Source organism: Zea mays, chromosome 1 (assembly GCF_902167145.1).
Source record: "Zea mays cultivar B73 chromosome 1, Zm-B73-REFERENCE-NAM-5.0, whole genome shotgun sequence".
In the NCBI taxonomy this organism is placed as follows: domain Eukaryota; kingdom Viridiplantae; phylum Streptophyta; class Magnoliopsida; order Poales; family Poaceae; genus Zea; species Zea mays.
The window spans coordinates 12,388,829-12,396,417 of record NC_050096.1 but is presented as its reverse complement, the minus strand read 5'-3'; positions in this window follow the sequence as shown (position 1 = coordinate 12,396,417).

Below are 7,589 nucleotides of genomic sequence, written 5' to 3'. Positions count from 1 at the left end.
CGAAGCTGTGAAGCAGGAAAGCTTCGGCATGTTCGCAGAAAAGGGAACCGACTTAAAGATGAAAAGGTCATTTAGACCTCGATAGATTGCTATGGAATTATCACCAAATGTAAAGGGCATGTATGTAATTTTGTATGGGTTGTATCCCGTGCCTATAAATAGGTGAACAGTACCCCCGTACTGTTCACGCTGACTTGGCATTTGCTTTTGCGTCACGCTTGTACTTTTTATCTTCTCTCAGGACCGAAGGTACATTTGTAATTTGAAATCATTTCTATTTTTCCATGTTAATAAAATAGAAATGATTCTATGATGATGCTTATATTATATTTCATGCTTTATATGAATCCTTCGTCATTACTTGTTATGTTCACGAAGGTATGTCTCTTATGACCTTCGTCCGAAACTCATTATTTCCCGAAGGGACATAATGCTTCGAAGGACGAAGGACTTTAACACTTAACACTTTTTATGTTGCCTTGTTCTTAACTCTTAGCATTTGAGAACAAGTCCCCAACATTGGCGCCCACCTCCGGTGAACTCACTTCCATTTCCTGAGCTTTTCGACACCTTCGGCAAGCATCAGCTTCGTCATGCCGCCGAAGAAGGCTTCAGCACCAGGGGCTGGCACGCTGCAGCCGCTGGACCCCAATCAAGACGTCTTTTCTCTCAGAGAGGCACGAAGCCAGAAGAGGAAGGCTACCAGTCCAACACATCCGGAGGATGATCTAGATCAGGAGATTCAGAATCTGGAAATCCTTCAGCAGCAGGTTCAACGCAGGAAGGAGAAGATGGCCAGGCTAGCTGAACTGCAGAGGCAGATAGATGAAGCCTCTGAAGAAGTTCGTCATCTTGCTCAGGATGAGCAACACCGAAGGCCTCAGCATCAAGACCTTCATCAGGAGGGCTTTCACAACGAAGACGACTGGTATGACAATTTCCATCGTGGGAATTTTGTTTTTGATGATACTTCTCCCCTGTCCGCTGAGTTACAGGCTACACCTTGGCCTCCGTCCTACAAGCCGCCTCAGCTCCCCGTATTTGATGGCCATTCAGACCCGAAGCAGTTCTTGATGAGCTACGAAGCAACAGTGTCTTCGTACGGTGGCAATGCTTCAGTCATGGCCAAATCTTTCGTTATGGCTGTCAGAAGTGTTGCTCAAACCTGGTATTCCTCCCTTCGACCAGGAACGATCACTTCATGGCAGAAGCTGAAGGATTTGTTGTTAACCAGTTTTCAAGGATTTCAGCCGAAGCCGGTCACTGCTCAGGCTCTGTTCCAGTGCACTCAGGACCACGAAGAATACCTTCAGGCATATGTCCGAAGGTTTCTGCGTCTAAGGGCACAGGCGCCGACAGTGCCCAACGAGATTGTCATTGAGGCCATGATCAAGGGGCTTCGGCCAGGGCCATCAGCGCAGTATTTTGCCAGGAAGCCACCACAAACGCTGGAGAAGCTGCTCCAGAAGATGGATGAATATATTCGAGCTGACAATGATTTTCGCCAAAGAAGGGAGGAGGCCTTCAGATTTTCTGAGATGACCAGGGGCTTCGGAGGAAGATTCTATCCGAAGCATGTCAGATCAATTCATAATTCCAATCAAAATGATGATAAGGGGAGCCAGCAGCAAAGGCCACAGTACTCCTCACAGACTTCGGGGCAACAGCAAAGCTCCTTTCGACCACCAGCTCCAAGAGGCAGAGGCGCCAGGGGCTTCGGCGGAAGATTCGGGGATCAACCCAGAAGAATATTTTGCTTATTCTGTGGTGAAAACAAAGGTCATACTACCAGGATGTGTCATGTTACCATTCAGAAGCAAAAAGAGATAGCCGAAGCTGCCGCGCAACAGGCTCAGCCGAAGCAGGTCATGCACACTGCTTCGTATCATTCGCCCTACATCCCAGAATATGTGGGCAACCATCCTGCAGTCTCTGCTGCTTCGGCAAGTCAGCCTTCAGCTTCCTGGCAACAGCCCCCGCCTCCACCTCCGTTGCAACAAGGCCAGCAGCCAGAAGGGAGCCAATATGCTCTACATCAAAGGGACTTCAGAGAACAGTCCGAAGCTCGCACGGTCAACAGCACCGTGCCAGAGTCAAAACACATCTATTGACAAATATCCTACCTTAATAGCAATCTTTTTCATTCAGTTTTATTTTTTCTAATAAAGGACATTGTTTAGGTTTCATGTAATTAGTTTCGTTGATTCCTACAAGAAAAATATGTTTTCTTCACAGGTTTGTGATAATAAAAAGGACCTTCGGACTATCGAAAATCCTTCGAAGCAACAAAAAGTCGTTCTAAGGAACGCAGAGTAAGTCTGACGAAGTCACAAAAAGTCGTTCCGAAGGGAGCGCAGTGTAAGTTTTCTGCTCCAAAGTCGTTCCAAAAGGAATGCAGAGCATACAGCGAAAAGTCAACGCTGATACCGCCTAAGTAAAAGGCGAAGAAGCTCCAAAGACGTTCCTAAGGGAATGCAGAGCTTATACCGCCTAAGTAAAAGGCGAAGAAGTTCCAAAGACGTTCCTAAGGGGATGCAGAACTTACAGCGAAAAATAAACGCTGATTCCGCTGAAGTAAAAGGCGAAGAAGCTCCTAAGGGAGGCTTATAATGAAAAAGTCAGTATTGATACAAAAGATTGTGCCCCATTGCAGGAATGTGTGTATCTTCGGCACAAAATATCATTTTGCATAACATAACATCATCACATCATTTTGCATAGCATAATCATCATACATCATGCTGCATGTGGCACAAGAAGGGGGCATGTTATCGATCTTCGGAAAATGCTTTGAAAAAGGGCAAATCATGCCAAGTTACAGGGAGAAACAATATTGATTTTCGAGGTATAGCTTCGGAGATTATTTTTACGAAGCTTGGATATTTCTTATCAGAACACTATGGATATTGTCGTGATAAATGATAAATTCTTCTTCACGAAGCATGAAAAGAAGGGAAGGTGTTTTTTCGTCGAAGACTCAAAAATGGTACGTGTTTAAAGTTTCATGCATCGTAAAGAATTGAATCATAAAACAAGTATATTACATACAGGATTACAGAATATTACACAAATCATATATCAAATGTTTTTTGCAATAGCACTTAGTCTTCCCTAAGTACTATCTCTGCAGCTTCGTTCAGCAGTCGATCGACAACCTGATCCATGATAGCTTCGGCCATCTTTTTAATTTCGTTGTCATCTTTAGGCTGAGGGCCCGAAGATGCTTGAGTAGGATCTGAGTGAGGACGGGACACGACTACATTACTATTACAAATCGCAAACAGATCTTAAAAGCCTAAAGATTACAACACGGTAAAAACTATTATTTAGTACCTAATTGACCTTCGGGCTCTGTGCTCTTTTTAGCAGCCTTAGCCACTTCTCTAGCATCATGGATGCCCTTTTCACTTCTCTGAATAATTTCTCTTGCCATTTCTCGGCCACCGTTATCCCAGATATCAGTAAAAAACTTTCCACCAATTATGCTAGCTTCGGCCGAAGGATCTTTTGTATCTTCAAAGGACAAAGCAGCTTCGGACTGTGCTAAAATTTTCACATGCTCACAGCCCTTCTTCTCTAAAATGGTGGCAATCCCTCTGGCGCCAGAGAAGGCACATATATCTCCTCGGCTATTTAAAATTTCTTCGAAGGCTTCAGCTTCGTGGTCAATCCATTCAATGACACTTTCGGGATTGCCCCTCAAAAAATTTTCTTCACTTGAGAATGCGCCGACTTTGGCGAAGCTAGCCTTTAATTTTTTAACACAATCTACAGATTTATTGTAGCATTTCTTTTTGGACGAACGAAGCTCTTCAACAGTCACTTCTAGATGATCTGCCCATTGATCGCTGAGTTCACGCTTTGTTTCTTCAAGTATACGTTCTTCTTTGGCTCTGGCCAGTTGTTTCTGAAGGTCTTCAATTTCGCGTTTCTGAGCTTCAGCTTGACTTTTGAAAGCAGCTTCGTCCTCCTTTATTTTATCTATCAATGAGTATAATATTTTGTCTTTTTCGAGACCTTCGTTCCTCAGTTCAATTACTTCGGAACGAAGGTTGCTCAGGGCTATAGTACATCCTTCGTCCTCAGCATCTTTCTGTGCTCTGAGGGCATTGCTGAGTATCAGGCCCTGCAGACAGGAATATGTCTGTGTCAATAGTTTTAAACAAACGAAAAATTTTGAATTCAACAAAAATATAAGAATTCCATTTGTCGCACCTTTAAACTGTTGTAAGCTAGGCTGTCAGCCAGATCGTTCTTTGACAGCACCGAAAGTCCGTCTTCTAAAGTTGGAAATCCGAAGCTTCTGCTCATCTCCCGACAGACAGAAATTTCCTTGCTGTCGGGGAGGCAATACAAGAAATCTTCTTCTCCACTGCCATTAAATATCAACGCCCTCTTTGGATATTTCAACTTTTGGGCATAGTGTTGGGCCTCTTGTTCTTCTTTTTCTGTTAATTTTTTCCCCGAAGCATGACGAAAAATATAATCACGAATTTTGGATGCTTCGGGGGTAACAACACCAGTTCCTTCAGCAAAAGTTGGCTTTGTTATTTTTTCTGCCTCACTTTCCAAGGTTTTTGCCTTTGAGGGCTCTGAGGGCCCAGCTTCGGCTTCAGTATCTTGCTCTGGAGCTTTAGAACCCGAAGCTTCGACTGTTGTTTCAGGAGTGACGGCAGCCTTCTTCGGAGGGGTGCTTGAAGATTTGATCGTTTCCAGCACATCTAGCACATTAGCCATTCTCCTTCTTTTCGGAGTCACTGCTGGCACTTTTTGATTACTTACTGTTTCAATGTTTGCCACAGGACTCAAAACTTCTGATGTTTTGGAGTCCTCGGTTGCTTCCTTTACCTCTTCCATTTTTTCTGTGAATGGCGCTTCGGCCTTCTCTTTCGTTTCTGGTAACAAAATTTTTGATTGCTCCAATTTTGTCTTCGTTGGTATTTCGGCTGTTTCTGTGACTTCTGGCAGCAAAGTTGGCTCGGCTGGTTTTTCAGCTTCGGTGGCCGAAGAAGTCTCTCCGGTAAACTCAGGCACCGAAGCTGGTTCAATATAACGCGGTCGATAAGTAAGAACCTTTATCTTCTTCCTTTTCGGTTCTGGCTCGCTAGGAGCAGCTGCAGTTTCTTCTTTTGCAGAGGTTGTATTTTTTCTCTTCTGCCTTCGAATGGGGTAGCAATAGTCAGGGTAGACGAACCCGATGGCATCAAATACCCGATTCAGCCTTTTCTTTTTTCGGCCTCCGAAGGCTGCTGACATTGCAGTATCTTCGGCCTTCGAGTATGTCCCAAGCAGCTCATCACTTAAATTGTCAATGCTTTTCAACCACTCATCGTCTGGCTCAATAAATTTATCTTCAAATTTAAAAGTGTACTTAAACCTGACAAGTCCACCTTCGTCGGCCTCTTTAACGGTTTCTTGTGGCATTTCCCATTTCTCCGCAAGCGGCCACACCCTGAAGGCAATATGCTCTTGTACTAAGTCCCTTGTTCCTATAAAAGAGCAGACAACGCCGAAGGCTCTTTGGCACTCTTCGGCGGCTTCGTTCATTTCAACCTTCGGCCTCCGAAGGCCGAAGCTTTGCCAAATAGGACGCATAATTATACCTTTGATGTCTTCTCGTGCTGATAAGTCATTCTTCACATAAAACCATTCTGTCATCCAATCCCCGGGCCATCTCTTCCGAAAGGTTGGTACGAGACAGCTTGCCCCGGACCGAGAGACGAAGCTGTAGCAGCCAAAGTTGTTATGGTACTGTTCTTTGCCCCAAGGCTTTGTTTCATATAATAATTCATGAACATTACAGAAGCTTCTTGCGTCAGGCTTCAGACCTTGGCTTCTCGCGGCCCACACGAAGATATTTAGCCTTATAATTGCCTCGGGAGTAAGTTGATGAAGATAGACTTCGAAGATTTTCAACACCTCCACGACGAAGCTGCTCAAGGGGAATCGCAATCCAGCTTTCAAAAAGCTTCGATACACCACAACTTCATTTTCTTCAGGGTGTGGACAAGTTTTTTCCCCTTCGTCCGCCCTCACAATGGACAGATCCCGGAAATACCTTCCTCTCATATTAACAAGATGATTCTCTTTGATAGTTGATTTACCATAAACTGAATGGCTTGGTCGCCAGGGGCGATCTTCGGAGTCTTCGCCACCGCTGTCCACATCATAACTTTCACTGTCACCAGTATCTTCAGACAGCCCTTCCAGAATTTCCCTGGTGATCTTTTCTGTGTTGGTCTTCGACATTGCTATAAGAAACCCTAAGTTCTTCTCTTCATCAAGACTCAGCTTCATCTCAGCAGCAGCCTTCTTAGCAGCTTCAGACATCTTCGGAAACACTAAAAAACTGTTTTTAAAAGCCGAAGCTTCAAAGCTAAAAACTTAGCAGATCACAGTGCACAAGAGCTAAAAAATGAGTGAGCAGGAGTGGTTGGCCAGAAAGCGTGCAAAATAAGTTTGCGGTATGGCCGTATTTATACGCTTGATGCGTTGAAAGTTGAAAGACCCCACTTGTCATTGAATGTTGCTATTCTAGCAAAGGGAAGGTGTTTTTTCGGACCTTCGGCATAAAGCCTTCGTTCATATCGCAATCTGAATTTATTATTTCAAACAAATTAATATTGCGAGGGGCTACTGTTGGGGGCCTTCGGCTTCCGAAGGTCCTCAAAAACATGATTTAACAGTGTTTCTAGAGTGTAATGTGTGAACAGGTACCTTCGGACTTATATCAAAGAGGGAGAACCTCAAAAGATACGAAGGTTGGCAGTGCCGAAGCTGTGAAGCAGGAAAGCTTCGACATGTTCGCAGAAAAGGGAACCGACTTAAAGATGAAAAGGCCATTTAGACCTCGATAGATTGCTATGGAATTATCACCAAATGTAAAGGGCATGTATGTAATTTTGTATGGGTTGTATCCCGTGCCTATAAATAGGTGAACAGTACCCCCGTACTGTTCACGCTGACTTGGCATTTGCTTTTGCGTCACGCTTGTACTTTTTATCTTCTCTCAGGACCGAAGGTACATTTGTAATTTGAAATCATTTCTATTTTTCCATGTTAATAAAATAGAAATGATTCTATGATGATGCTTATATTATATTTCATGCTTTATATGAATCCTTCGTCATTACTTGTTATGTTCACGAAGGTATGTCTCTTATGACCTTCGTCCGAAACTCATTATTTCCCGAAGGGACATAATGCTTCGAAGGACGAAGGACTTTAACACTTAACACTTTTTATGTTGCCTTGTTCTTAACTCTTAGCATTTGAGAACAAGTCCCCAACAGGATGATTGAGTGTTAGTGAAAGCTTAAGAAGATGGTTAAGAGAAATAAAGAAAATCTGATTTTTTTTCCTAAGTCAAATTCTACACCTAAGCTAACACTAAACTTCAGACTGTTCATTAAGAAATAAGCATCAAATTAATTAGCTCCAAATATGAAAGTTGTATACAATTACTTAGAGCACGCCATGTATAAATTTGAGAAGTGTTTGAATTAATTTTACAAGGTTTGACACCAGTTTCCATTGATTTCCGTAGCTCTAACAAACCCAAGTTGGAAGGTCATTAACTTTTAAATCGA